Source organism: Ovis aries, chromosome 23 (assembly GCF_016772045.2).
Source record: "Ovis aries strain OAR_USU_Benz2616 breed Rambouillet chromosome 23, ARS-UI_Ramb_v3.0, whole genome shotgun sequence".
In the NCBI taxonomy this organism is placed as follows: domain Eukaryota; kingdom Metazoa; phylum Chordata; class Mammalia; order Artiodactyla; family Bovidae; genus Ovis; species Ovis aries.
In genome coordinates this window covers 14,122,237-14,132,834 of record NC_056076.1, presented here as the reverse complement: position 1 = coordinate 14,132,834, position 10,598 = coordinate 14,122,237, and the positions used below count along the sequence as shown (strand labels likewise).

Sequence of the window (10,598 nt, the reverse complement as noted above, 5' to 3'; positions counted from 1 at the left end):
TTAGTTTTCAAGAGCTTTTAAAAGTAACTCTCCTAGACCTGTTAATGTAATCTACCCTTTCTGATTAAAGCAAAATAATTTTTAGTGTTTGAAGACTAGAAGTGCTACGAGTCCATCTAACTTTTTTACCTAATAGAACTTCAGCAAAAAGGAACAAACACAAATGAGAAGAGCAGAGCAGTAATAATCTTGGTAAATTGTTGTAAAGTCATATGATTTTGTTTTGGAAGGTAAACAATACCTCTTTTGATGCTGAATAAATATTTAATATCAAATGATAGAAAAAGATTTAAGAAGGTTATATTAAGGCACAGTTTCAGAAAATATCATTATAATGTTACCAAATTCATATCTGTGAGTTTGCTGCATTAGAGTGGGGTTATCAGCTGGAAAGCAAGTGTATAATTAAGAGAGAATCTTAGAGGCATATGGAATTTGACTTGTATAAAACATACATGCAGATTAGAAAAATGGTAAAGATGAGAATGCCTCTGAATATTAATCATAAGAGAATAATGCCTAATCTAATTGGCAAGCTCCATCCTCTCTCTAACTTTTTCTTTGCCTCATACATTTTCATCATTTTTTGTTGCCCAGAAGTTTGTAACCAGTCTGCATTCTTATTCTTCTAGGCCTGTTGCTATTGGTACCTCCTTCAAAAGTTTCCTCAAAATGACACTGCTAAAAGTGACCACTCCAACTTTCTGAACTCTGAATTCTTTATTTGTAGCCTTTTAATTGGCACTCAGTACAGTAAGGCATTTTTATCATAGTTGCATCTCCTGTTACAGAGGTTGGCAGACATTTTCTGTAAACAGCCAAAACAATAAATATCTTCAGCTTTGAAAAGCATATGATCTTGGTCATAACTCATACTCTGCTGTATGAGTAAAATAATCACAGACAACATGTAACCAAATGTTATGGCCAGATTTGACCCTCAGGCCATAATTTGCTGACCTCTGTTTGAATTAACTGTAGGTCAAACTGTATCATCTTAATCATCTTTATAAACTCTATAACATTTTGCATAGATGGTAATATGGATATTTATGTTACATGCTCTATAAGTGTTTTTGAACTACTATGATATTCTATAGTGGCAAACACAACTAGTAAGGTGGGTTGGTTATGAGTGAGCTTGTATTCTGTGCAAAGTTTATAGGGATTATGAGAGAGAGAGAGCTTTATAGGAAGGAAGACACGTATTGACTAAGGAAGGATAGTGGCTTTGATTTTGTAGAATGTATTTTTGCGGCTGTGGATGGTGAGCCTGTATCACAAAGGAAAATGATTCATCAGTCTCTTTCTACTGCTCAAGCAACCTCTGTGCTCCTACTGTTTCCCCCAATACCATTTTTTTTTTTATCATGTAGTCTGTATTTTCCTTTATTAGCATTGCCATTCAGATTTTTGGCAAGTTTACAGTGTTTCAAGCACATTGCTTTCTTTGAGTTTGAAGAAAGTGTTTGTAAGGACACATGCCTTAATTTAAAAGTAGGAGTATACTCTTGTATTCAGAGTGAGATTTCTGAATTGGGGAGAGAAAATGTGGATGGCAGCCACTGTGAGTAGGGCTATCAGAAAGAACTAAACTGTGGCTCAGATCCCTAAATAAGGGGTTCATATAATCTGATTTTCTTTACTCTCCATAGGGTTAGGTATTCCCCAGCTCATTTGTGTATTATAAGGTTTTCAGGGAAGTATTTATCACAGTCAACATAATTTATGAGCACTTACTATTACATATCAGGATTATACTAATTGCTTCTTATGCCTTAGATATCACTATTCTGTATAACAGTCCTGAGGTAGAATTCCTTCCTCATTTTATAGAACTTTAAGACAAGTGAATCACCTGCCCAAGGTAAGGCTGCAAAGTGAGAGCAGAGTTAGGGTCTGAAGTTGAGTTGCTTATTTCAGTGATCACAGTCTTAACCATCAAAGTCTCCTGGCCTTCATTTCTCACGGAGACCTCTGTTGCGTGCATGTGAGTGTATGTGGTCCATTAGACTTGAATCCCCACAAACAAAGCCTATTCATTATCTTTCTTTTTTTGAACAGAATTACCAAAGATACAGGCAGTAGTCAATAATTAAATTTTTAAGAAACTGAGTCATGTCTTCATGCAGTAGATTCATACTTGTCTTGAAATAGGAAATCTGTCAATCCTAAAGGAAATCAGTCCTGAATATTTTGTGGAAGGACTGATACTGAAGCTGAAGTTCCAGTACTTAGGCCACCTGACTCATTGGAAAAGACCTTGATGCTGCGAAAGATTGAAGGCAGGAGAAGAAGGCAACAACAGAGGATGAGATGGTTGGATCACATCACCACCTCGACAGACATGAGTTTGAGCAAACTCTGGGAGTTGATGGACAGGGAAGCCTGGTGTGCTGCAGTCCACAGGGTCTCAGAGTCGGACATGACTGAGCAACTGAACTGAAATAGGAAATAAGTCAGTAAAAACATGCAGACAAAATAAATCTTAACATGCAATTGTTAACCTACAATCACAATATCCTTTATATTTTTGCACATAGACATAACATTACAGTTTTTGTGGTGTTTTGTTTTTGGTTTTTTTCTGTAAAGAATTGCCTTTCTGGCAGTGACGAGCTCCACATGAGAACATGCCTCTAGCAAAGAATCTCCACCTCTCTCCAGAAGAGGAAACGCAAGAAAAAGTGCCTGGTGCAGAGTCCTAATTGCTATTTCATGGATGTGAAATGCCCAGGATGCTATAAAATCACCGCAATCTTTAGCCATGTATAAACACAGTAGTTTTGTGTGTTGGCTGCTCTACTGTCCTCTGCCAGCCTATAAGAGGAAAAGCAAGGCTTACAGAAGGATGCTCCTTTACGCTGAAGCAGCACTAAAAGTATCCTCTATCAAGATGAATGGGAAGCCATCCCATTAAACACATTTTGGATACCAAAAAAAAAAAAAAATTTAAATTCTTGGGATTTTTTTGTGTGATGGGAAGGCAGGTAAATTTCAAAAGCAACATGAATTTTCTATAATACGGAAAGTATACCAGATTTCTGAATGAATAATTTGATATGTTAACACTTCACCATAAAGAATGCATACCACCTGGATGGGATCCTGGCACAGCTAAAAATGAAAGAAATTCATATAAAGTGTGAGCTAGTTAAAAAAAAATAGTAGTCTCAAAAGTATAAGGCAGTTACTTTATGGAAAATCCCATAGTTTAAGTTTGTTTAATTTTCCTCAAGTTGTGTTATTTTTGGTTGGAACACTTCAAAAAAATAAATACCGTGTACTTCTCATGACCTTATCAGAAAACACGTGATATGAATTTGTCCTGTGCCTGGTCATGGTAGCTTTCATCACTTGGTAAAAATACATTATCCAGCTTTTTTCAAACTCTCCAGTTCAATCGCTTGTTCATGTCCGACTCTTTGTGACCCCATGGGCTGCAGCACACCAGGCTTCCCTGTCCATCACCAATTCACAGAACTTGCTCAAACTCATGTCCATTGAGTTGATGATGCATTCCAATAGTCTCATCATCTGGTCTCCTTCCTCTTCCTGTCTTCAGTCTTTCCCTCCAACAGGGTCTTTTCCAATGAGTCAGTTCTTCACATTAAGTGACCAAAGTATTGGAGTTTCAGCTTCAGCATCAGGCCTTCCAGTGGATGTTCAGGACTGATTTCCTTTAGTTGACTGGTTGGATCGCCTTGCTGTCCAAGGGACTCTCAAGAGTCTTCTCCAACAATCACAGTTCAAAAGCATCACTTCATCAGCGCTCAGCCTTCTTTATGGTCTAACATTCACATCCATACACAACTACTGGAAAAACTACAAACTCTGAAGTTAATTTGTATTTGAAACTTATAAATTAGTGAGCAATTTATAAGTATTTTATGGGGAGATACCTTGAAACCATGTTAATACCTTGTTCTTTAACACACTTTTACCTATTGGTTTTAGCATATGTTGATTTTTCTTGTCTGAATCAAGTATTACTATGGTGAAAGGCAAATGATTTTTTTTATAATTCCATTATTCTTTTGGCAGTTGTTAGAGACCTACTGATACAGCTGTCCTTTCTCCGTTTATTGTACAGTGCATTCCTATCATCACTTACTATGATGGTAAAATTGCCTGGGACTGACCTGTCCGCAGTCTGGTGCCTGTGTCCCTGACGTGATTCTAATGTTCTTGAGCCTTTCTTACTTCTGGCATGAGATGATGCAGGCTCATCTTATACTTTATGTGCCCCAGCCCTGTAAGTCAGCCGTTTCTCCAAGGAGCCCGGATTCTTTCCTGGTTCAGTTTTACCAGATACCTCCCCAAATAAAGTATCTAACTTTTTTAAAATGGAAGTTATTATAGCCCTCCAGTATTGCCATTCTAAAACTCTGGAGTGTGAACAGGGTGGATGTAGATACAAATCAGCTCAACACAAGTCAAGTAACATCTGAATGGACCACAGAATTTAACTAGAATTTAGCTGTTTCTTTAACTTGTCAGCTTTGATCATCATCACCACTGTCCTTGAGACATCAGGACCAATGTTACCATGTTCTTTATCTGTTTTGTTAGCACAAACCCTCCCTAGATCAGTGAGAATGGTCTCCTATTCCTATACAGCTTTGTACAACCCCCATCTCTAACCTCTGGAGTTCCTTGGGCCATCATCACTAAAAAAGAAGCACTTACACTGAAACAAAGATGAACCTCAAAAATATGCTAAGTGAAAGAAGCCAGACATAGAAGATCACATATAAGTTTCCATTTATCAGAGAAGATAAATCTTCAGCAGAAAGCAATTCAGAGGCTGCCAGGGGCTGAGTAAGAAAATGGGAATTGACAGGAAAGGGACACTGAAGGGACATTATACAATGATGACATGTTCCAAAACTGGAACAGCAAATGTTCCAAAACTGGAACAGCGACTAAGTTTACAATTCATGTACCAAAAAACATAGTATTGTGTTTTATGACTTACAAGTTGTACTTTAGTAATGTTGATTTTAAGAGATCCTAAGCAACTCACTGTCTAAAGCCAGGAAACATTGTCTTTCTACACCATGGGAGCCCCAAGCTACTTTCAATGCAACATCCACCCAAACCGCCCCTTCCAGCCTGTGTTCCCCTGACACACCAAGATCTCCAGCCTCACCTGCGCTGTTGTTGCCGCCCTGTGATGCCCTGAGCAGACACACCACCAGCACTGCTCTCTGCAGTCAGGAGGAAATGACATGGTGCGCATTTCCAGGGTTTGTGGCATGGCTGATGATACAGACCGACCAGTCCAGGCCACTCCAGAGGAAGGAGAGGAGCCCAACAAGTGACGGAGGAGCCATGCCAAGCGTGGGGCAGCATACGCTCACAGACACCCAGTTCCTTAGTCCACCGGGCTCAGTGCAGGATACTGAGCCCAGTTGTAAAAAGAAAGCCAAATTGGTATTCTGGAACAATTGTAACTCTTCTTTTTGGGTCAGGTGAGAAATTGCATTCCAAAATATACGCTAGGAATGTCCAGGGTTATGGCCCACTTGGCAGGGTTACTGCTGTAAGCAGCTGCCATCACCTACCAGGTAGTTTGTTTTCTTACCTCAAGGGAAAAAACACAAAAATACACCTGCTGCCACAGCGCCAGTAGCAATAGTCCCAAATAGAGGTGCCTAACCAAAGTTTCCTTGAGAGCCCCTCTCTCTGAACCTGAAGTCTATTTAAAACTTGCTTTCAAATGCAAATCAAAGCCACAATGAGGTATCACTTCATACCTGTCAGGATTGCTAATCATCAAAATGTCTACAAATAAGTGCTGAAAAGGGTATGGAGAATGGGAGCCTTCCTACACTGTTGGTGGAGAATGTAAATTGGTGCAGCCACTATGGAGGTTCCTTTAAAGACTGAAAATAGGGCTACTGTTTGAACCAGAAATCGCACTCCTGGGCATATATCTGGAAAAGATGAAAACTCTAAAAAGATATAAGCACTCCAATGCATATAGCAGCACCGTTTATAACAGCCAAGACATGGAAGCAATCAATAGATGAACAGATAAAGAAGAGGTACGTATATACAGTGGAATACTGGGCATCAAAAAGAATGAAGAGTTACCGTTTGCAGCAACATGGATGGGCCTAGAGATTATCATACTAAATGAAGTAAGATAAATGTGATATTAAATGTAGAACCTAAAAAATAATACAAATGGATCTGTGAAAAAGAAGATATAGAAAACAAACTTATAGTTACCAAAGGGGAAAGGAGTGTGAGGGATAAATTAGGAGTATGAGATTAACAGATTACTATACATAAAATAGATAAGCAAGTGTTTACTGGATAACACAGGGAGCAATATTCAAAATATTTTAATAAACTATAATGAAAAGCTGAAAGAAAATATATATATATATAATTCAGTTATATATAATCGAATTATTTTGCATCACTTTGCTGTATACTTAAAACTAACACCATATTGTAAATCAACTGCACTTCAATTAAAAAACAACAGCAAAAAAAAAAAGCTTGAATATTACTGTGCTTCTCCAAGAGAGCACTAATATCCCAGTCCACCTCAATTAAATGACTCACCTCTGCCTACCCACCCCACAGTACTGGTAGTTATACCAGAATCTCAGTAGTGAGACCTTCACCCATCAGTGTCATCCTGTTTATTCTGTCACTGAATGAGAGTCCCAGAACATACTGTAAGAGCCATATGGCCAGGTAGTTCTTCATATCGTGACCTCCGACCTTCCTGGCTGGCTTCTCAGTCTCTCCTTTATGGACTCTCTTCTCAGATCAATCTCAAAATGTTGAACTAACACAGTGCTTATGTCTGAGACCACTTGTTTTTTCTATTTCCTCATGGGTGGTCTCATCCAGGCCTGTGGAGTTAAGCGCCCGAGACTCGCTGATGACCTGGGCGTAGCACTGCGGCACACTGCTCCACGCTCACACGTCCCCGAGCTCAGTTCAGTGGCCTGCCAGTGCTCTGTTAAAAGCCTTAGTAATTTTATCTTGGTACATTTTAGTAACTCTAATAGGCAGGAGAGATATCTGTGACATGTGGTCTACCACCATTCCTTGCCATTCTGTTAACATCTACAGTGCCCCAGGAGCACAGAATTCTGGTAGGCCCACCACACATGGGGTTTAATGAGACTAAAAGAAAGAGCAAGCTGATTGTCAAGAAGCCACACTTAAACCAGAACATACTTTGAACACAGGAAAAACAGTAATATTCTAAGCCCGCAAACCACCAAGAAATTCTGAACACATCCTGAAATGTCAGGGAACTCTGTGTATGTGTGTGTGTGTATGTGTGCACGCTACGGGAGCCAGATGATAGTACGAATGTTAAGGCCTATCCAGTGCATAGTATGTATCCAGTGCACTGGGCCCTATCCGGGCCCAGTGTGTGACTTCCCACTTCAATTATGTTTACTACTACTAAGTCGCTTCAGTCGTGTCCGACTCTATTCGACCCCATAGACGGCAGCCCACCAGGCTCCCCCGTCTCTGGGACTCTCCAGGCAAGAACACTGGAGTGGGTTGCCATTTCCTTCTCCAATGCATGAAAGTAAAAAGTGAAAGTGAAGTCACTCAGTCGTGTCCGACTCTTCGAGACCCCATGGACTGCAGCCCACCTGGCTCCTCTGTCCATGGGATTTCCCAGGCAAGAGTACTGGAGTGGGGTGCCATTGCCTTCTCCTCAACTATGTTTATATATATTTAAACTGAGATATAATTGACACATAACACTGTAAATGTAAGGTGCACAATGTGTTGGTTTGGTAATTTGTGTATTGCAATAGGATTACTATTGTAGTATTAGCTAACACTTCTTCCATGTTACATATTTATCACTTTTTGTGTGCATTGAGAACAATTAAGATTTAGTTTTTTTGTAATGTTGAAACTTATAATACAACTTTGAGAGCAGTTAAGATTTAGTTTCTTAGTAATGTTGAAATTTTTACAGTATTGTACAAATTCATACAATAGTATGTATACAATACATACAATATACAATACAATAGTGTTGACTATAATCACTATGTTGTGTATTAACTCTCTAGAACTTACCTACTGGTCATAAGTTTTTTACCCTTAAAACAATTTCTCCCCAGTTTCCCTATCTCTAGCTCCTTATAACTTCTATTCTCCCCTCTGTTTTTACAAGTTCAGAGTCAAAAGTGATATTCTACAGTGTTTGTCCTCTGTCTGACTTATCTCACTTAGCATAACACCTTCAGCATCCATCCATGTTGTCGCATATAGCAGACATTACTTCTTTCTCTTGGATGAAAATATTCAAATATATATCACGGCTTCTTTATCCATCCATCCAAGATAGGCACTTTGGTTATTTCCTTATCTTGGCTATTGTGAATAATGCTTCAGTGAACATGAGTATGCAGATATCCCTCTGAGATATTGATTTTAACTCATTCAGTTGTATATCCAGGAGCGGGATTCCTGGATGATATGGTAGTACAGAGTTTAACTTTTTGAGAAACTGTCATACGTTTCCCATAATGACTATCAGTTTACATTCCCACCAACAGGTTTTCCTTTCCTCTACATCTTTACCAGCAATTGTGGAAAGCCATCCTAACAAGTATGAGATGATATCTCACTGTCATTTTGATCCATCTGAAACTCTTTCATGTTCACATACTCCTGGGTTTAGTCATTTTCTCCTAGGACCAATAGCTGCACCTGAAAGACCTTACTGTTTCAACCACCCACCTTTGTTTTATGATCCGAGGTCACCAGCCTAGACTGCTAACTTCCTCAAGGATATTTTACTTTGAGGTCCTGGCTATCCTCCTTGTCCTTGCTATTCTACTTTTAGGAGGCACGTGCGAAGTAGGAAGTCAAGAAACACCTGGAGTAACAGGCAAATTTGGCCTTGGAATGCAGAATGAAGCAGGGCAAAGACTAATAGAGTTTTGCCAAGAAAATGCACTGGTCATAGCAAACACCCTCTTCCAACAACACAAGAGAAGACTCTACACATGGACATCACCAGATGGTCAACACCAAAGTCAGATTGATTATATTCTTAGCAGCCAAAGGTGGAGAAGCTCTATACAGTCAGCAAAAACAAGACCGGGAGCTGACTGTGGCTCAGATCATGAACTCCTTATTGCCAAATTTAGACTTAAATTGAAGAAAGGGAAAACCACTACACCATTTAGGTATGACCTAAATCAAATCCCTTATGATTATACAGTGGAAGTGAGAAATAGATTTAAGGGCCTAGATCTGACAGATAGAGTGCCTGATGAACTATGGAATGAGGTTTGTGACATTGTACAGGAGACAGGGATCAAGACCATCCCCATGGAAAAGAAATGCGAAAAAGCAAAATGGCTGTCTGGGGAGGCCTTACAAATAGCTGTGAAAAGAAGAGAAGCTAAAAGCAAAGGAGAAAAGGAAAGATATAAGCATCTGAATGCAGAGTTCCAAAGAATAGCAAGAAGAGATAAGAAAGCCTTCTTCAGCGATACAAAGAAATAGAGGAAAACAACAGAATGGGAAAGACTAGAGATCTCTTCAAGAAAATTAGAGACACCAAGGGAACATTTCATGCAAAGATGGGCTCGATAAAGGACAGAAATGGTATGGACCTAACAGAAGCAGAAGATATTAAAAAGAGGTGGCAAAAATACACAGAAGAACTGTACAAAAAAGATCTTCACGACCCGGATAATCACGATGGTGTGATCACTTATCTGGAGCCAGACATCCTGGAATGTGAAGTCAAGTGGGCCTTAGAAAGCATCACTACGAACAAAGCTAGTGGAGGTGATGGAATTCCAGTAGAGCTATTTCAAATCCTGAAAGATGACACTCTGAAAGTGCTGCACTCAATATGCCAGCAAATTTGGAAAACTCAGCAGTGGTCACAGGACTGAAAAATGTCAGTTTTCATTCCAATCCCAATGAAAGGCATTGACAAAGAATGCTCAAACTACCGCACAATTGCACTCATCTCACATGCTAGTAAAGTTTTTGCTCAAAATTCTCCAAGCCAGGCCTCAACAATATGTGAACCATGAACTTCCTGATGTTCAAGCTAGTTTTCGAAAAGGCAGAGGAACCAGAGATCAAATTGCCAACATCTGCTGGATCATCGAAAAGGCAAGAGAGTTTCAGAAAAACATCTATTTCTGCTTTATTGACTATGCCAAAGCCTTTGACTGTGTGGATCACAATAAACTGTGGAAAATTCTGAAAGAGATGGGAATACAGACCACCTGACCTGCCTCTTGAGAAATCTGTATGCAGGTCAGGAAGCAACAGTTAGAACTGGACATGGACCAACAGACTGGTTCCAAATAGGAAAAGGAGTACATCAAGGCTGTATATTGTCCCCCTGCTTATTTAACTTATATGCAGAGTACATCATGAGAAACGCTGGACTGGAAGAAACACAAGCTGGAATCAAGATTGCTGGGAGAAATATCAATAACCTCAGATATGCAGATGACACCACCCTTATGGCAGAAAGTGAAGAGGAACTAAAAAGCCTCTTGATGTAAGTGAAAGAGGAGAGTGAAAAAGTTGGCTTAAAGCTCAACATCCAGAAAATGAAGATC

General features: G+C 39.5%; 1 pseudogene; it reads left to right on the top strand.

Annotated features, from left to right (window-relative positions):
* Positions 1 to 109: 109 nt before the first annotated feature.
* Positions 110 to 3,301, top strand: LOC132658466 (small ribosomal subunit protein eS27-like; annotated as a pseudogene).
* The last annotated feature ends 7,297 nt before the right edge of the window (positions 3,302 to 10,598 follow it).